Source organism: Podarcis pityusensis, assembly GCF_964106645.2.
Source record: "Podarcis pityusensis genome assembly, chromosome: 4".
Taxonomy (NCBI): domain Eukaryota; kingdom Metazoa; phylum Chordata; class Lepidosauria; order Squamata; family Lacertidae; genus Podarcis; species Podarcis pityusensis.
Window position 1 is genome coordinate 81,292,216 of NC_138027.1, and position 21,312 is coordinate 81,313,527.

Here is a 21,312-nt window from a genome sequence, read left to right on the forward strand (position 1 = left end):
CAGAACAGTTCCTACAGCCCCACTTCCTACATTCCAGCTGTGCATGGTGCCTTGGTGCACAATACATTTATGTACTTCAACCATGGCATGTTGCATGGAATGAACACCTAAGGAATTCACAATTGGGAATGATTTTTTAATTACTTCCTCACATCCCCGGAAGTGAAGAGTTCAGGGGTTTTTTAGGTGCCTCTTTCAAAATGTTGCCAGTTCAACCCACCCTGCCACCCATTATAGTACTAACAGCCATACCACAGGTATCAATTTTTAAAAACAAAGATCTGACATTCTTAGAAAAGGGCTGAAGAGCCATTTCCACTTGCTAGTTTCTGAACACTGAATGTAATTAATGAAACATACAGCAAAAGAAAGCTGTGATCTGGCAAGTTCTTGTGGGGTTTTAAAATATCTCCTCAATCGTCTCTGGCCAGATTTACAAGAGGGGTTACCCCCCCCCCAAAAAAACTTCTGCCACTTCTAAAGTTTTCTCTACAAGAACATAGGACTACATAATGTAATGAGAGAAATATAAAGAGGCTTTTAAAACTGAGAGGCTAGTTTGCAAAATGGCTGCTAAATCCTTTTGCTAAATAAGCTAATCATTAGAATCATAGCTCAAATTTTGAAAAGCTGACATGGGGTAAATTGCCAAACCTGCCTCCTTTGCTAATTTTGGAATGATATATGTTTTAACCCCTAATTTGGGATAAACACATGACGTTCTCAAGAAATGTCATTTGCAGTACATCTGACAATCGATTGCATCTCCAGTGTATTGATAACAGGCATTTCAAAGCCTGTTGAAACTATCTCTGCATTAATTCAAGGTGTGTTTTGCATGTCCCCATGGAGCATTCTACTTTGTTTAAAAAACAAAACCAAACTAATTGCATAGCTATACTCTCCCCCTGCATCTGCAGTTTATGTCGAGAGGATACAATATCATTTTGACAAACACCCAGTAGCACCACCTTATTACAATAAACGTCCCCCTATGGGGAATTGCTGTTAGAGGTTATTATACTGCCGTTTGTTATTTCCCTATGTTTGGAAGTGCTGTAACAGAGGCAGGCGTGTTTTGCATGTTTATAGATATTAAGGCCTTCTTGTTAAATCCTACAGACCTGCTTCCTGATCACTGCTAGACCCACACCTACTAATTAGATTGATTCATCTGCCAACCTTAGCAAGGCGCTGCCAGTTGGGAGAGGCTTCGCTCTCCAGTTGGGAGAACAACAGAAGTGAATTATTTCCTTGCAATTCTGTGGAGCTTCAAGTAGCTCAAGTAGTTCTAAACTTTGCATCTCTGTGGAGCTTTGGGTTCCCTGAATGCCCGGGATCTGAATGAGCTCAGTCTTTTGTTCCTCCTTTATTGTGATTCACTCACAAGGATGAAGGGGTCTCTCTCAATGAAGTGGGTTTTTCAGTGCCGAGGTTTTAGTTGAGATAACCCACCCATTGGAGGGCATGCCCTTTGGAGAAGCCCTTCAGATTGTTTAACGAAGCAAAGAACTGGAAAAGGACTTTGTTCTTCTTATCCACATCTCAGATCCACAGCATTTAGCAGCACACTAATGAATCTGGTGTGATGGGTGGGAAATATTCTTGATGTAGCCACTGCTCCCAAGAAGTGGCAACTTTTGAATTTTTTAGTTTTTACTGCTGTGGATTATATATATATATATATATTTGGAAGGACCAGTATGATCTAGCATTTGATTAACAGATTCATTCTTGTTACTTATTCTGATGGGTTTTTCCTTGGCAAGAATAAAACCCCATAATATTGTACAGTGGTAGCTCGGGTTACATACGCTTTAGGTTACAGACTCTGCTAACCCAGAAATAGTGCTTCAGGTTAAGAACTCTGCTTCAGGATGAGAACAGAAATCGTGCTCCGGCAGCAGCAGGAGGCCCCATTAGCTAAAGTGGTCTCCAGGTTAAGAGCAGTTTCAGGTTAAGAATGGACCTCCGGAACGAATTAACTACTTAACCCGAGGTACCACTGTATCTGAAAACAATTTGTGTCCATTCTGAGCTGCTTACAATGTTATCATACCTACATACATCCAGTGTACTTTCTTTACAGAAGACATTATTGTCCAGGTCAGAGACCTGTGCACACACAAGACTCCTACATGTGTGGTCTACCCCTGTTTTAAACTGAAGCCCCAACTCCAAGCATGCCAATATTTCTTGGCATGTGGAGGTCTTTCTGTCCCAGTCAACTAATTAAATGGAAGAAGCCCTAGCACGCCAGAGGCCCCAAATACACATGAGAGACCACATGCCTTCTGGCTCTGGGTGACTAGTGTGAACTGCAGCCTAATTCGCACCCCCATGCAGCACCCTGATGGCCACTAGGAATGAAACTACACGGAGGTAGCTATATTCAACAACTTGCTTGACTTCATCCCTGCCTCCTGCTTGTGTTTACTGTATAAATAAACACAAATGCCTTGATAGGTGTTAGGAGAGACCCAAGCACAGTGGTACCTCTGGTTGCGGACGGGATCCGTTCTGGAGGTCCGGTCGGATCCCAAGGTTTCCGCAACCTGAGGACCGCTTCTGCGCATGCGCGGAGGGAGAAACCCAGTAAAATACTTCTGGGTTTGCCGCGCGCACATCCCAAAGTTTACATAAACAGAGGATTACGTCAATGGAGGTACGACTAGTTGTCACAGCTATGGTTCATGTTAAAATTAGAAGTTTAATGTTTGCATTAATGCAATGTTTGTATGCATTGAAGTTAAAACATATGTAAAGGTTTGCATTTGCAAGGCAGAGAGGTTTACATTAAGCAGGAGGTTCCACTCTAGGTGAAAGCAGGCGGCTAGTGTTTGCCCTTTCCATAGGCGTAAGCTGCCGGATGACTCACTGCTGGAAACCCTGGAAACATGGGCTGCAGATCTCGCACAGCAGGAGTGATGGCTAGCAGTAGCAGCAACAACAGATGAAATTAAGCGCTGCGGTGAGCTTAGGATCTCTCTGTCTCTGGGAGCAGAAAGAGGAAAGTTTAGGGGACTTAAAGGACTGAACTACATTGCCTGCTACTTTGAGTGTGCTGTGTTTACTTTGTTTCTTTGTAACATTTATGTTTTGTAACTAATATTTAAGACTGTTCTTCAGTAAAGCTCTGAAACTCATTCTTGGGGGTGGAAAGCTCATTTATTTCTACACAAGGTCCATATCAGAGATTCCACTGAACAACTCTACCAGTTCATACATACATGTGCATCACCTGATGACTGTCACATGTACTTGTGAATGCTATGACAGATATAATGCCACATATGATCCACATAACCTCAAACACAATTCATGCATTCAGGGCAAACGGGTTCTATGTGGGAAGGAGCATTCAGCATGAAGGTTTGTAGGGAGACTCTAACCACATGTTTCTGAATGCGTTTGGAAGCCTCCTTGCAATAAAGAACCCTGCGTTGTCGGGATTTCTTATGTAGAGAGGATCATAAGCAAGGCTGCCTAAACATACTTAGAATCCTCCTTCAGACCTTCACACTGAATCTGGGAGTGAATGAGTGGGAATGCTTGAGGCAGGGCTTGTGTGACCACCACCAAAATCCTGGGAACTGTAGTTCACCCCTCACCAAGCTACAGTTCTGAGCACCCTTAACACACTACAGTTCATTTTTCAGGGGGAGTGGTGTGCTTTAAAGGCGTGCACCTAGTCTAAGTAAAAGGAGAAGAGGAAGGATGAAATGGCAATGCCCCTCATTCCAGTGTAACACTCTAAAGTGTAGCCTGGTGGGGTAAACTATAGTTCCTGGCGTTGTTTGGGGGAAGTCATGTGTTTTAAATGGTGTATATGCAGGGTCAATGGCCAGCTTTCCTGATACAGTTTCTCCACCACTCTGTTTCTTTGTGCGTGTGTCTAGCTGTCTGTTCACCACAGAAGAAACACAGTTTTCTCCTAAGCGCCATCTTGGGCAGGGAGAAGCAACAGAAGGGAAAAGAAGGGGAGAAGTTTCCCTTCCCTGTCCACCCAGCTTTCCCCTGCCTCCTTGTGCAGATGAACCAAGCAGGATGTTCACTATTTATTCTTTAAAAATCTCTACATCTCTGGGAATATGGAAAGTCAATTATAATTCTACCTTCAGCAGAAGAGCAATGAGAGGTGACACCATCCACAATTTGTAGAGGACATTGAAGAGTAGGTGGGTTCCCACAAGGCAAGACGCAGTGATAACAGCAGACATCCTACTGGTTTATTCTAGAAGTGGAATGTTCTGTGCTGCTTTCTTCTTTCTCATTCTTTCCTGCTGTTCTGAGAACATTAGCGTTCATGGTTAAAGATGGGGAATTTCACCTACCTGAATGTTGCATAAGAGCACATGAAAGTCAGAGCTCTTGACTCTGCCCTGGTAAAAGGTTCATTTTGCTGCTTCGACAAATGCCTTCCCTTTTTTCATGTGGTTAAGAAGCCGTCAAATAAAGTATGATGAGGTTTTGGCTTGTAACAATGACTTTGACCTATGTGTAATAAATCTCAGAGAGCAAGCCTGTTTCGGAAAGGCTGCTGCTACAGCTAAAATGATGCTGAAACACAGCGCCCTGAATCAGTGATAATGTAATCAGTAGCAGGGTGTGAAAAGAAGAAGAAAAAGATTTGCTTCATTTAAACAAAAAGCAGTTACGAACACAGAGGAAATGGTATATTAAGATATCTAAGCACAAATGATAAGGAACACAGAGGAAAATATAAGAAATGGGAACAAGAATGCAGTTGAAGCTCATGAGATACAAAGCAGAATTGATTGTATATTGTGACTTAGCCGCAAGCTCAGCAAAGCTAAGTTTCGGTGCTTGCAAATCCCTGATTCAGCTCTTGCAAATGCAACCACGGAGAGGGAAGAGGTTGGCTCCAGTTCTGCCAACATAAGTCTGCACTGCTAAGTCGGTAGAAGCAGGGAGAGGATGGATTGATCAGTACAGAAACTCACATCAGCAGAAATCTGCAGTTACACAAATAGTGGCAGCCCTACCCTATGAAAGTTAACTCACAAGTAAATGTTTACTTGCTAAGTTTGATAAGATGTGTGCTTACTTGAAAGAGAATCCTGCTGTGATTAATAGGGTTTCCTTCTGAGGAAGTGTGTTTAGGATTGCAATACTACCTTCCAAGTTAATATTCATGTCCACAGTAGTGATGTATGGAAGTGAGAGCTGGACCATAAAGAAGGCTGATCGCCGAAGAATTGATGCTTTTGAATTATGGTGCTGGAGGAGACTCTTGAGAGTCCCATGGACTGCAAGAAGATCAAACCTATCAATTCTGAAGGAAATCAGCCCTGAGTGCTCACTGGAAGGACAGATCCTGAAGCTGAGGCTCCAATACTTTGGCCACCTCATGAGAAGAGAAGACTCCCTGGAAAAGACCCTGATGTTGGGAAAGATGGAGGGCATAAGGAGAAGGGGACGACAGAGGACGAGATGGTTGGATAGTGTTCTCGAAGCTACCAGCATGACTTTGACCAAACTGCGGGAGGCAGTGGAAGACAGGAGTGCCTGGTGTGCTCTGGTCCATGGGGTCACGAAGAGTCGGACACGACTAAATGACTAAACAACAACAACAAAATGCATGTCCACTGCCATACTGAATTCATAATAATAAGGTGGACACTGTTTGGATAATTAAGGTGCTTATAGGAACCGTGCCATGATCAGAAAAGATCTCATGTGCAGTAACTTCCCAAGTAACAAAACCAATATGGTTCAGTGCACCGTTTCCAGAAGGCATAAGATCCAGCTTAATTTAAGGATGATAACAATGAGGCTACACAAGAGAAGGTGGCATGGTATGGCTGGCTGGACTAGTCTCTCTCTCTTTAATAGGATTGATATTTGCATGCAGTGGTGCAAGGCACAACTTATGTTGCTGCAGTTTCCGAGATCTGTAGGATCTGATTTTTTTTTTATAAAAGTTTTTATTAATTTTCAATACAATATACATATAATACCATATCAAAGGTTTATCACAAATTATATATTATGGAGTTCCTTCAGCTTATCTGCCAATCATCCGTAATTAAATTTTAGTTATGCATTTCCTAAATTTAATATTGCCTTTTTATATGCCTTCCTAATCTTATTTTCTTTTTTACAATACTCCTCAACCTTTCACAGAGCTTTTTGAAATCCCACGAACATTGTTTGTTCATCACATATATTTTTCAGGTATTCTACAAATTTTCCCCAGTCCTCGATGAACTTATGGTCTCGTTGATATCTAATCTTCCCAGTTAATTTGTCCAGTTCTGCATAGTCCATCATTTTCATTCTCCATTCTTCTAGGGTCGATAATTCCTGTTTCCATCTTTGGGCCATTAATATTCTCGCCGCTGTAACTGCATATTGGAAAAGTTTACAGTCCTTTCTATTTATTTCATTTCCTACTATTCCTAACAGAAGAGCTTCTGGTTTCTTTACAAATGTATATTTCAACATCTTTTTCAGTTCATTATATAGCATCTCCCAGAAACCTTCCACCTTCTTACATTCCCACCACATATGGTAAAATGTCCCTTCTTTTTCTTTACATTTCCAACACTTATTACAGCTTTTATACATTTTTGCTAGTTTGACTGGTGTAATATACCATCTATATATCATTTTCATAACATTTTCCTTTAGCGCAGTACATGCTGTAAATTTTATATTTTCCTTCCATACTTAGAATCATAGAATCATAGAATCATAGAGTTGGAAGAGACCACAAGGGCCATCGAGTCCAACCCCCTGCCAAGCAGGAAACTTTTACCCAATCATCTAGTTGTATATTATATCCAAAATCTCTAGCCCAATGTATCATAACCGACTTGACTTCCTCGTCCTTCGTATGCCATTCCAACAATATTTTGTACATTTTTGATAAAATTTTACAATCATTTATTATTTCTATTTGAAATTTTGAATCTTTTTCAACATATCCATTTTCTCTAAGATCCTTTTTAAACATTTCATTTACTTGAAAGTAATGCAACCAATCATATACATACTTTTTTACTTGTTCATAAGGTTTCATTTTCCATTTTCCTCCTTCTTTCACTATCAACTCACCATATGTAATCCAATTCCCTCTCATATTGATTTTCTTTACACTCATAACCTCTAACGGGGATAACCAGTGTGGAACTATTGGTTCTAGTAGGTTTTTGGACCTATCCCATATTTCAATTAAAGATCTCTGGAAGATGTGGTTCTCAAAACCTTTATGATTTTTCTTCTTCTCACACCATAAATACGCGTGCCATCCAAATCTGTTATCAAATCCTTCCAAATCTAACAGTTCTGTGTTTTCTAATTTTATCCACTCTTTCAACCAACAAAGACATGATGCTTCATAATATATTTTCAAATTGGCAGAGCGAAGCCTCCTCTTTCTTTCGCATCTGTTAATAACTTAAATTGATGTAGGATCTGATTTTAAACTGGAATGGAAGCAAAAACCGATAACAGAGTTCCTAGGCATTAAAAAAAAAGACAGCCGAAAAGTTTTAAGTCAAAAAGATCCTTCTAATGTTGCATACTGTTAAATTATAAAACAACCTCTATATACGCTATGCCAGAAATATTACTAATCAGATTAAGCTTGGTTTCTAATACATGATAGTTTAAGCAAGTAAACAACATGAAAGAAATAGGATTTTGATTTCCAGGCTCTGTGGCAGAAAGATTGTGGTATGTGCTCACTTTTTCAAGATTTCCTTTTGCTGTTCAAGGGAAGGGAGCTCAACACAGAAGGAATTGTTCCTGCCTCCTGCATATAAAGTTGCATTTGAGACCACTTCAGTCATTGCTCATATGAAGAGGGCAAATGAGTACAGATGGAGCTATGAGTCAGTATTCAGCTGTAACTTCTGTAGTAGCAGTTTTCTGCTCATTGAGGAGCCTTGTGTGATACTGAATCCTCCAATCAGGGACCTCAATAGGGTGGGAAGTCTACAGCAGGGTCCCTGGCTGCAGAAGTTCAGCTTCAACATGAGGAGGGTTGCAAGAACAGGCTATTGGGAGCACGACAGAGTGTTAGGGTCCATGAACACACCCCAGTTTGCAACCCGAATTGTGTGAAGGGCTAAGTCAGTGGTGGCCAAACTTGGCCCTCCAGCTGTTTTTGGATTACAATTCCCATCATCCCTGGCCACTGGTCCTGTTAGCTAGGAATGATGGGAGTTGTAGTCCAAAAACAGCTGGAGGGCCAAGTTTGGCCACCCCTGGGCTGAGTGTATCTTCCAGGTCCTAGTGTATCTTCAAGATCCACCAGTGCCAAGCTTAGTTTGGATCCTAAGTCAGCCCAGCCAGGGATGCTGAGTATGAATTCTCTTGGGACTATAGATTCCTTCAAGATAAAGTGCAGGTGATTGTCTACTGAGAAAAAGTAGTGTGTGTGGGTGGGGAGTGAATCACACTTTCCCATCTGATCAGAAATCCAGGGAAGCCACATGATTCTCCTCTCAGCCTGAAGGCAAGGCAAGAGAGCCTATAGCAGCCAACCAAGCAACTCAATGAACACTGCAATAAGTTAGTGATTAGCAAACCATCATCATCTCTATCGACTCATTCTGATAAATGAGGGAGAGAAATCAATACCCTCCAACTGACAAAAATGGCACAGGAATGCGAAAACGGCACCTCTTGCTCGTTACAGCCTACTCCTAATGTACAAAAGCACACAAGCACAGAGAGTATTTTTTAAAAAAAACTGCCAGGAAGGAAGCAGAAGTCAAGGCTAAACAAGGAAAGGAGCAAGCGGATCCAACCAAAGATTCCAGTCTCCGGATTAAGCGCTCGCATTTTGGAGTCACACTGTGTGTATGTAACTTGCACTTTCTAATGTATTTTTAGTTATAGCTATGCATCAACACTTGGACACCACAATAGAAATTTTGGATTAATTCCCTACTCCAACCCCTGGTCATGGTATTGGTTTAGGTCCCCATCCACCACTCCACCCAAGCCAGGTTCAAAGGATTGCTTATCCTCTTATTTTGCTAGTACCTCCTTTTAAAACTCGCAGTTGTCATTGCACATACAGCTACACAGATCTAAAGTGATAATTTGCTTTTGTCTATAGGCAACCCCAGTCCCTTTGATAACAGCTGCTGGTGTGGCTCCATCTCCTTGGATGCACTTTCTTCCCTTATCAACCACTACATGAGTCTGCGCTTGAGGAGTTAATCAATAACTAAGGGCTCACTAAACAAATATCCCCTTGTCTTGAGCTATGACTGGCCAAGAATGATTACTCATTTACGAGTATCATAACTTGGTTGCTAAGCAGAATGAACAATGGGAATTCCGGTACAGGGTTTCAAATCAGAATGCCTTGCTGCAAGCTCAGGTTGTGGCCGTTACTATTTATGTTTTCTGAGTGTTTTATATTTTTCACATTTCAGACCCTCTACATTTCCATAAGCAGTACACAAGGAAGGTAGAAGACTTTGACAAATAGAATGTTGTCCCCAGCGAGGTCTGCCTGGCAAAACGTTAATTTCAGAGCCAGGTAAATATGTATCTCTTCTCCCAGGCATTTGACAGATTGTCATGATTTCACTGCTTACTGATTATATGTTTGTGCGGCTGTTTGGTTGGGTCTGTTTTTATTGCAGCTGGCAGAGCAGGATTGGGGAGCATTGCTCATCTGGCTTCCCAACAGGGAGGTTGCTGCCAGCAACTGAGAGGGAGAAGGGAGAAGGGAGAAGGGAGAAGGGAGAAGGGAGAAGGGAGAAGGGAGAAGGGAGAAGGGAGAGGCAGGGGGCAGGGGGAGGTCACTGCAATGTGGGCACAGCAGCATGAGAGTTGGCTTGGCTCTGCTGTTGCACCTGCACCACACCTGCAGCAACCTCCATGTTAGGAAGTCAAGTAAGCAGTGCTTTTCCACCCTGCTGCTGGTCAGTTTGATGGGATATTCTGGGGTTTTTTAGGGTAATGTATTATTCTTTTTTATTTAAACATAGAATTGTTGAGTTGGAAGGAACCCTGAGGATCATCTAGTCCAACCCCCTGCAAAGCAGGAATACACAGTTGTCCCAAACAGGGATCGAACCTGCAACCATGGCATTATCAGCATCACACTCTAACCAACAGAGCTTTCCAGGTTAAAAAACAAAAATAACTTAGCAGAGGATGGTTAATGCTTTAAAATTTTTGTAGGTCGCTGGGAGATTCCTTACGTGCCAAGCGATTAGCAATTATAATGATCATCAAAAAGGGAGTAGCGATGAGACTTAACACATTTGTACATTTTAGAAACTGCGGCACAGCATTCCTGCAGGTGTTTAATGCTTTCCCACAACAGAGCTGATGAACTGCACAGATACAGGGAACAAGTATGTTGGACTGGATTTCAGTAGATGGGGTGGGATTCAGTTTCACCCTCTTCCAGTTGTTCCATCTGTGCTAGCATTCCAGCTCGCCAGAAATAACAATACACCACGTCCTTCCTCATGTGCTGTTCTGGGAGGAATTATCCCAACCCCCTGACTCAACTGCAGGGGGAGGAGCCAAAAAGCCCTGCCGTAGAAGTGGAAGTCCTTCCACAGAGCTTTCACTGATAGGGTTTGTTGGGTGAGACCCACACATAGGATGGTATTCAACTAAGTTTGACTTAGAGTAGACCCATGGGAATTACTGGGCCTTAGCTATGCTCCTGGAAGACTCCCTGGAAAAGACTCCCTGGAAAAGACCCTGATGTTGGGAAAGATGGAGGGCACAAGGAAAAGGGGACAACAGAGGACGAGATGGTTGGATAGTGTTCTCGAAGCTACCAGCATGAGTTTGACCAAACTGCGGGAGGCAGTGGAAGACAGGAGTGCCTGGCGTGCTCTGATCCATGGGGTCATGAAGAGTCGGACACGACTAAATGACTAAACAACAACAACAACAACAAGTTATGCTCCTTCATTTCAATGTGTCTATTCTGCGGGTGGCACTGTGGTGTAAACCAAAGAGCCTAGGGCTTGCCAATCAGAAGGTTGGTGGTTCAAATCTACACGATAGGGTGAGCTCCCGTTGCTCAGTCCCAGCTCCTGCTAACCTAGCAGTTCAAAAGCACATCAAAGTGCAAGTAGATAAATAGGTACTGCTCTGGCGGGAAGGTAAACGTCGTTTCCTTGCACTGCTCTGGTTCACCAGAAGCAGCTTAGTCATGCTGGCCACATGACCCAGAAAAACTGCCTGCGGACAAACATCAGCTCCCTTGGCCAGTAAAGCGAGATGAGCGCTGCAACTCCAGAGTTGTTCGCAACTGGACTTAACTGTCAGGGGTCCTTTACCTTTACCTTTATCTTTACTCTGCATAGAACTTAAATATCACCTATGGGTTCTAAATTGGATAGCCAAGCACACTTTTTTCAAACATCACAGATTCATGTCCCATAGCACAGCCCATCACAGCTGAGGGCAATGACTTTCAAACTTGCACCAAGTCACTTGGCAACCAGGACTTCACAGATGATTGGCCCAACCTGCCAACAGGTGCCAACTAGTTGAGATAAGGCCAAACAGTAATGAATGGGCAAACAGTGGAAAAGGGTGGCTACAAGACTAAATTAATGTGTGCATTTTGACCCGAAGCTGGTCACAGCTGGGCAAGTCTACAGTATTTTTCTTCCAGGTACAGCCCAATCTATTTATGTTTATACAATGCCTTCTCTGTTCCATCTTAAAAGTTACAAAATGCACATTTGAGTTTTTCCATCAGGCCCAGTGCAACACCTTTTCCTTCTCTTCCCCTTCTCCCCTTCCAGCCTTCAGGTTTCTGAGTCTGGTGGACTCAGAAACTGGCACATCTTTTAACTGATGCCAATAAAATAAGGTACGTTCATCAGGCAATGGCTTTTCTATCCTGCTTTGCCACACCCTCCATCCCCAAAACCCTTTCCCAGACCACAACTTCAAGAACAGCAGAAGCAGCTAGGAAGAGAGAAGTTCAGGGATTATATTTTTTAAAAAATTAATTTAATAAGTTGTGTGCTCTTGTTTCTCAGTTTGATCATTTGACATGGTTTTGTAAGTTTTGTGGTATTTTATGCATTGTGATTTGCTGTTATTTTTATTGATTATAGGTTAGTAATTCTTTATTGTAACTGATAAGTATAAACTGTTTAATTATTATTTGCTGATGTTTATTTTTACTGTTTACCATTTATGTCGATTCTAATGGATTATTGAATATTGCTTTATTTGATATAAGTTGTTTATTTTAAAGTTACTGTGACTTTGGTGCTTTTATGTGTGTTGGAGGCCACCCAGAGTAGCTGGGGCAACCCAGCCAGATGGGCAGAGTATAAATAAATTGTTGTCATTGTTTAGATCATTCAGTTTGTAATCACAGCAAGGTCCCTACCAGTGAAGAAGTGAGCAGTGTGCAAGTTTATCCCTGGGTGGAGCTATCGAATGACACTGTTTCATTATAAGATGCCTCATTCCAAGGAGTTTGTGGGTTTATATACCTTATTAATTTTTAAAAACTGTATCCAAGGTAGGAAGATTCTCATCATCCATATAAATATTTCAGTTCATTCTTATTTGCATGTCACAGAGCTTATGGTTTCACAGATATTTGAGGGAAGGGTGACTGTAGAAGTGGAGGAAAGGCTGAGAAATGGGCTGGACCAATCGGTTGCTGCAAAGGGAAAGTAATTACAACTTGGCTCTGCTGTTGCACCTGCACCACACCTGCACCTGTACTTACAAATTTCCTACTCCACCACCCACTGGAGACATACAACTGTAAATTGTCAAACAATCTGAGGTAATAATAACCTAAACTTTTTTTTTTGCCAGTGTTGATTTAATACTGAAACATAAGTGCAATTCTGGTATTCAAACAACATGTGAGGAGAAGAAGAAGAAGAAGAAGAAGAAGAAGAAGAAGAAGAAGAAGAAGAGTTTGGATTTGATATCTCACTTTATCACTACCCGAAGGAGTCTCAAAGCGGCTAACAATCTCCTTTCCCTTCCTCCCCCACAACAAACACTCTGTGAGGTGAGTGGGGCTGAGAAACTTCAGAGAAGTGTGACTAGCCCAAGGTCACCCAGCAGCTGCATGTGGAGGAGCGGAGACATGAACCCAGTTCACCAGATTACTAGTCTACCGCTCTTAACCACTACACCACACTGGTGAGGAGAGTGTGGGGTGGCAGAGATGGGCCACATCAACCCTGTACCCAGTGTCTCCATCCATTGTGCACCACCCTCACCTTCCAGTATTAAGTGGGAAGTTCTGAGGGGGGCATCTATTGAACATTCAGGTGACCATATTTCAAAGCGCCCAGACAATCTGGAGCCCAGATAACTCAAGGTTCCTGATCATGTGGAGCATCCAGCTGGACATGGTTCAGAGGTCCCCTCAGATGTTCCCACTTGACATGAAAAGGTCTTGATGAGGTTGGGGTTGTACGCGCAACACCTGCCGTCCTGTATCCCACATTTACTTTGAAAACCTGAAGAAGGCTTTTGTTATAGACGTTTCTGCTTCTCAGCATGTTCTCACTGACATGAGCAGCAGCAAGCATAAAACAGGATAATCTTGGGGTTGCCACTGTGGTGCCTGCAGGTGCCAGTGTGCCTCCAGAGGCATGCCATGGTACCAGACAGCTAATTTGCTCCGTTCCACATCAGATTACCCCCTTGCCCTAAGGTAAAGGTAAAGGGACCCCTGACCTTTAGGTCCAGTCGTGACCGACTCTGGGGTTGCGCGCTCATCTCGCTCTATAGGCCGAGGGAGCCGGCGTTTGTCGGCAGACAGCTTCCGGGTCATGTGGCCAGCGTGACTAAGCCGCTTCTGGCGAACCAGAGCAGCCCATGGAAAAGCTGTTTACCTTCCCGCTGGAGCGGTACCTATTTATCTACTTGCACTTTGATGTGCTTTTGAACTGCTAGGTTGGCAGGAGCTGGGACCGAGCAACGGGAGCTCACCCTGTTGCGGGGATTCGAACCACCGACCTTCTGATTGGCAAGTCCTAGGCTCTGTGGTTTAACCCGCAGCGCCACCCGCATCCTTTGCCCTTGCCCTAAATCAGATCAAAATGGCTTCCTGGCTGCTCCTTGGGCTGCCTGGAGTTCCTTGCAAGGCCTTTGCTGCGCTCACCCCCTTCCATTCTTTCTGGACAGCAGCAGGCCTTTGGATTACATGGATGGAAGAGAGAAGGCCACTGGCACATAAGCCACCTCCTCTCCCTCCTTCCATGTGTGTCCACCCCACCCAACAGCTGACTGATGCAGCTGAATGACAAAGCTACACCCAGCAACTACACCCCTACACCCAGCAACTACACCCATGCATTGCTGGATAAAGGTCTGTGCATTTAACATCTGCTGCAAATAATGATATTATTAAAAGTGTGTCAGAAAAGTAATGGTAAAAACAGAGTGGTAAGAATGAGATACTTGCTTCTGCCCTAAGGACTTGGTAGAATAAAAATCCTTTAACCATAACAGTCACTCTGAACCTGGTGGGCCTATCTTAGGACACAATTCCACACTTGTGAAAAAGCCCTGCTCCACTGTGGCTGTCAGTCTAACATCTTCCAAAGGAGCCAGGAAATGAAGAACCTATGGCTGCAGTGTAGTAGTGCCACATGAAGGCGAATGTTCGATTCAGTTGCTTGGTCAGATCTCCTGACAGGCAATTTGAGGGATCTGCCTTCTTCCAGCAGCCAAGCTAAACGCCAGAAATGGATCAGTCCTTGCACTTACCTGAAAGGTGAGAACAAGGACCAACTGTTCCGCATAAGGCCATAAACACTTCTCATTTGATGAAGATGCTAAGTCGAGAAGCTTATGCCAGGAAAGGCATGCTGTAAGATTATCATAAAACCCAGGCAATTAAATCTGTAAGACTGCTATCCTACATACACAGACCGGGGAGTATGTGCCCTTGAAGTAAGAGACCCTTAGTTCAAAGTAAATATATCCATGTTTGAGCTGCACAGCTGTGATCCAACACACACTTACTTGAGGGTAGGCTCATTTGATTTATGGGACTTGCAGCTGAGTAACCAAGTTTAGGAATTGTCAGCACCAGCCACAACTGTCTAGAATCTAAGTGGTAAGTTTAAGCAGCATGACTGCAATATTTTCCCCTGTGGCTTACCCAGCCACTTATAACTACATATCAGAGTATCGGTGTTGGAAATAATACAAATATTTGTACTGGAAATTTTCTCAAAACTATCTACAGTCTGATCCAGGATCATAACATTTTCAATATTTTAAAAGCAATTGCATTTATATGCATTTAAAATGTTTGTTTTATTTTTGCAGAATGCAATAGTATTCTTTGATTGGGTAGTGAAAATGTAACTTTATCAGTCAATGCTGAAACTTTTGGCTTTAGTAGAAAGAGATTATATGTCTGTTCAAAGCTCGGTTTATAGGTATCTACCTAGTACTAGATTCTGATGGTTTGGGGGCAGAAAATAAGTTGTAATTACTTTCCCTTTGCAGAATATGCCAGCTCAAAATATCTATCCTTTGTAGAAATGAGGTTTTCATTATTCATGTCTCTTTCTGTATATAATGCATATCCTAGATTGCATACATGCATAATTCATTTTCCAATCCAGATAGTAATTGCTCTAAATTTTGTTTTATTTCAGTTTTGAAAACGAAGTAGCCAAATTTCCAACTTGGAAAGGGAAAAATCAAGAGTAATTGAAAAAGCTATTCAAATAAACAGGAAATTCTAGGTATGATCCAGCCAAATCCCACTGATTTCAATGGGAGTAAAAAAAAAACAGACTTAAAGTTATCCCATGGAAATCACCAAGATTTAAAAATTGTTCACTTTGGCTAAATTAGGTTCTTTGATTGATAAAAACCACTTTTTCAAAATCAACTTATTTTACTTCTCTCATGCTTTAGAAAAATCTTGTGACAAACGTAGCATTTGCTAATGATACAAAATGCAGTTTTCAACTTTTAAAACACCCCAAAATCTTAAAATCCACAAGCCCAGAAGAACCACTATCTGCCCAGCATGGTCATAAAAAACACAGTATAAAGAGAATAAAAGGGCACCATCATGTCAGCACCCTACTTAAAATTACTCCTTAAAAGTGACTGAGCACAGATGGAGAAAAGATGATTTGTTGACCAATATTGCCAACCAGGTTTCCCTCACTCCACATTTTCTTGGTATACACAGGGTTAAGCACTCAGTGTTTCCAGCACTGCAGCAGTCACAGGGCATTTTTTCCCCCTTCCCAAAGTTAGTGGACATAACTTAGAGAAACTGTCCCACTAAGGTCAGTGCTGGTAGTGGCTTTCACAACCAGCACATAATCCAGTCAGATCTCTTTGAAATAGTTCTCTTCAGAGGAATAGGCTGGAAAGTCATTTTTAAAATATAGCATCATTGAGAATGCTTTATTATTCAAATACTTCTTGCCCAATGCTTTATTTTCTCTACCTTTGCCACATCATTTTTCAAAAAAAGACACCCAATCATTCACCCCTGTAGCACTTCTGTCAATTTTCACAGCTATTTTATGCAATGAGCTAACTTTTAATTGCATTAGATGCCTGCAATATCCAAAATATTTTAGAGCGCCATTTGATGGCAAAATAAAAAAGAGTAATGTCCTTCAGAGGAAATGTTTTCAATTTTAGTGACATGTTTAGTGTTATCCTCTTAGTATCATTTCATACAATTAATTTTTAAAAATAAATCCCATTTTCAATACTTTCCCCCTCAGCAGAAAATAAATGTTTAATAAACCTGAATAAAGTTAAGTCTGACGAGGGCACCTGCAACCATAAATTCTCAGCAACCAGCCTATTGGAAAATGTAATGCTGCCGTGTCATTTAAGGGGAGAAAAACATTCAGAGTTCTCAATTTTTCATACTGTTTCCCAATATTAGCGTGAACCGATAGCATCTAAAATATGTGTTTTGACAAAAGTAATTAAAGGGTGGACATTTTGAGTTATTCTCAGATTTGAAATGAAAGCTTGTCTCCGTTATTATATCTCATCCATCAATTGTTTCCCACTTGGCGTGACCTTAAAGCTACTCTAGCATAGCGTCGTCACCTTGAAGGCAAATTCTAAAACTCATTAGATGTCACTTCTTTATTTCCCCAGCAACTCTGTTGGCTAGAACAGCAGCAGGTAAACGGACTCGGTGGATTTTAAAGGGAAAGGGTGGAAGCTTCTGGCAGAGAGCAGGACCTCTAAGCAAAGTCAGTGCCCCTCAGGTGCATAATATAAGTAAACTAGGCAGCAGATTCATATCTATCTATCTATCTATCTATCTATCTATCTATCCATCTATCTATCTATCTATCTATCTCTATCTCTACCTATCTTTAACTACAAGGAATTTCTGAGGGGACTTAGAAGCAAAGCATTTGGGTACATAGCCACAATGGCTTTGCATACCCTCCAACATCTCTCATATGAAAATAGGGATGTCCTAAATAAATAAATAAATAAATAAATAATACCCCGCCCATCTGACTGGGTGGCCCCACCCACTCTGGGCTGCTTCCAACATATATAAAAATATAACAAAACATTAAACATTAAAAAACCTTCCCTATCAGCCTTCAGGTGTCTTCTAAAGGTTGCATAGTCACTTATCTCCTTGGCTCAGGGGTCGCATAAATCCATACCCTCCAATGAAAATAGGGGCGTCCTAAGGAAAAGCGGTACATTCCAGGATCAAATCAGAAACCAGGAAAGTTTCTGTAAATACCAGGCTGTCCCTGGAAAATAGGTAAACTTGGAGGGTCTGGCTTTGTTCTACCACCGCTGTCAGTATACATCTGAAAACCAGTTGCTGGAAATTGTGGGGAGTGGGGCAGAGTGCTGTTGCTTTCCGGTTTTGCTCGTGGGGTTCCCACGGGCATCTAGGTGGCCACTGTGGGAACAAAATGCTGGGTTAGAGGAATCTAACAGAGCAGGGGCTCCTCTTAATGTTCATAGTTAGCTCGCCATCAAAATGGAAACAGTGCAATCAACCTGAAAGGTCAGATGGGGGAGGTGTTTGACAAACGTGGAATGGCAAAAAGTCAGCTCCCATCAGGAACAGAGGGCCAAGCATGGGGCTAAAATAGAAATTAAGGAAATGATGGCCACGATGCAGGCTTTATGCGATTGCATGGGGAAGGTTGAAGGGAAGGTCATAGGAAGTGAGGTGCACAACATGGTGGCTTAGACTGCCACAGCCACTGAGAGGACACCACTGCCACAAACTGCCATTGCCACTTTTCCAGATGGTTAGGAGGACTCAATTGCAGTGGCGTAGCGTGGGGGGGTGCAGGGGGGGGCCGGCCGCACCAGGCGCAACATCTGGGGGGGGCGCTCGCACTCGCAGCTCTCTGCCCCTACCTGGCTCACTCACTCTCTCTCACTGCAGTGCTGGCTGTGCGAATCCGATCCGAGCCGCTGGGTCGCCGCCCACGTGGAGGGGGTGGGTGCCAGGCGTGCGGTGCGGAGAGAGGGCGAGGGACTATCTGGGGGAGGGACAGTGCAGCGGCCACCCAGCGCAGCGCTGAGCGCGGGAGAGAACCACACCAGACCAGCCCAGGCAGCAGCAAGAAGAAGCTGGCAGCGGCGGCAGGTTAGGGATTAGGGGGCGCAAATTACTTGCCTTGCCCCGGGTTAGGGGGCGCAAATTACTTGCCTTGCCCCGGGTTAGGGGGCGCAAATTACTTGCCTTGCCCTGGGTGCTGACAACCCACGCTACGCCGCTGCTCAATTGGGCTTAGATGTCAAGGCGGACACCTCCAAGTTCCCCAAAGGAAGCCATGTGACTATATGAAGTTGCCTTATGGAGTCAAGAAACCAAGCACAACATTGGCCTATCTAGTCTAGTCTTGCCCAGCTTTTTGGATCATGGTTTTCCAAGGTCTCCTGCTCTTTTCTGGTCTACTACTGGGACATACCATGTGAAGTCTACCATCAGGTTATTGTCTCTTCCATGAGTGTAGCCAAGGGGGCGGGGCAGGGAGGGGCAGGGAGGGGCAGCTGCCCCCCCAATGAATAAAAAGCAATAAAAATACAGAGCAAACTGAGGTTCTGCCTGCCCCTAACAAAAGGCCTGACCCCCCAAAAAATCCTGGCTACACCCATGGTCTCTTCCCAACCTGGGTCCTCGCTCAACTCAGAGATATGGAGGAGGAGGAAGACAAGAAAAAGCTCAGTGCATGGTAGTGATTTTTACCCAACTTTTTATATTTGGCTTGTGAAACTATATACGTTCAAGCAATCTGGCAACTTGAAGCAAAACTTTATTTAATAAATACATCCTTGACGGCATGCTAAAAACATTAAATAAAATGAAAGGACAAGGTGAACACCCGCTTTGTAACCCCAACGTATTTAGAAGCTAATGAAATGAACCTTTGTGTAGGCATTGATGAAGAAGAAAAGCTGTCTGCAGCCAAAATATTATTCGCCCACCCATATGGATTTCTGTAAATGCACATTATTCTGCAAGCTTTTGGGAAACCAAGATAAAGCACATTTATGTTGTTGAAAATGATTGCATACTGTGAACTACTGTTCTCATGTTGGGGTGGGGGGGAATTACGTCCCAATTGCTTGCAGAAATTCAGGTCGTATGGTCAGCACATGAATTAATTATCTCGTTGTGACTGATTGGGGTTAGAGCAAATGATGGCTTGTTAGCATTCAGCACCCTCAGCAAACTGTAGCTGGCATGCCAGGGCATGATCTTGCCCTTTCCCATTTAACTCTTTCTCCTTTTCTTTTTCAGTCATGCCGCACTATTTGATATCACTAGGAAAGGAAACTACAAATGGAAAATGAAGGTTCAGAAAACTGCCATTACTCTGCATAAAAAACATGGATTCATCTCATCTACTGGATTGCTTGGTTTCGGGAATAGCTTTCCTGGTTCATACTGTATCTAAAGTTTACTTACAGAAATGAAAGGTCAAAGGCCAAACTACACGTAACACGGGAGGGAACTTACACATCACCCCCTGCCCAGTGGAAATGCATCACCCCATAAGAGGAGGAAGATCCAGATTTGCATAAGATTTATGTATGCTAATAAATATGTATGGCTGCAAATCGAGAAAGAATTCAGTTAAAACAATGCAAGTATTATAAGCACTATAATTTAAATAAAAACACATTACATCTCACCATAGTGGAGAGGACTGTGGTTGGATAAGCTGTGTTCCTGCTCAGTTTGCTGTCCAGATGGTAACTTTAAGCCCTGCTCTCTCTTTTCATGGTTCTTCATCTTTCAACTCAACTTGGACCCTTCAGATAGAGGACTGTTCTTTGATAGCTCTTCAAACAGAGCATTGTCCTTTTGTAAAATAGAACAGGTTGTTATCCTGCTGATATCATCAGGCACAAAATCAGGAGCAATGTGCACACCTGGTGTCACCCACTGAGCTGAGCAATGCAGTATAGGCTAATGAGTGTTGGTGGAAACACCTGAGATTCTTATCTGCTTTGTAAACCAAATGCTTTGCCATGTGATTCTTCTGATTACATAGTTTGGTTCCTCTACATTCAAAGTACCACTCAGTTAAGTGTGATTTATTCTCAGGTATGTCTAGGACTGTAGCCTAAGTGATGGTCATGGTCCCTAACTCTTTATACAATATTATTGTAAGATATAATAATTATATATAAATATGAGCAGGGAGGAAATTTATTCCTCTTGTATTCATAGCCTCTAGAAGTAGTGGAAGCCTAGCAGCTGCACAATGACAGTGGGTGGCCACATTGGAGAGAGGTCATCCTATAGTAAAGTTCCCCAAACTTGGGCCTCCAGCTGTTTTTGGACCACAATTCCCATCATCCCTGACCACTGGTCCTACTAGCTAGGGATGATGGGAGTTGTAGTCCCAAAACAGCTAGAGACTGTTTGGGAAACCCTGTCCTATGGCTTCTTGTCCACTACATGGGAAGATAATGAGTTGTGCAGGAATTGCCCTTCTCAATTCACATGCAGCAATAGTTCAAGAAAAGAGGAGGTGCAAGTGTGATGGGTTTAGAGTGAGTGAAAACAGAAAGATGTGTGGCCACAGGAAATTTGGAGGACAAGTATTAAGAGGCTCACCCTTTTGCATAGAGCTTCATTTCAGCACCAGTCTAGACCCCAAGATCTCCTGAATGGACTTCCACTCAGAGAAAGGGTGCTCCCAGGGCTTGCTGACAGAAGGGAAGAGGCTGACAGAATTATTTTCAATAATTACCCCAGTAGCACCTGAACATCACCCACCCCATCTGTTCCAGAAGGTTTGAAGGCCTTCTGGAAAGTGTGGAAGGAACTGCGAGGGACTACCAGCAGAGGATGAA

The 21,312-nt window shown here is 42.8% G+C and overlaps 1 long non-coding RNA gene across 3 annotated transcripts; it reads left to right on the forward strand.

Moving 5' to 3' along the window:
- The first annotated feature begins 9,353 nt into the window (after positions 1–9,353).
- Positions 9,354–20,351, forward strand: LOC308475970. 3 transcript variants are annotated; one of them, XR_013985595.1, is made up of 3 exons: positions 9,354–9,523; positions 12,580–12,775; positions 19,748–20,351. It is a non-coding gene; the product is annotated as an uncharacterized lncRNA (long non-coding RNA). The 3 variants fall into 3 exon arrangements; XR_013985596.1 differs by lacking the exon at positions 19,748–20,351 and adding an exon at positions 15,624–16,187 and having other exon boundaries at positions 12,563–12,775; XR_013985597.1 differs by lacking the exon at positions 19,748–20,351 and adding an exon at positions 15,624–16,187.
- The last annotated feature ends 961 nt before the right edge of the window (positions 20,352–21,312 follow it).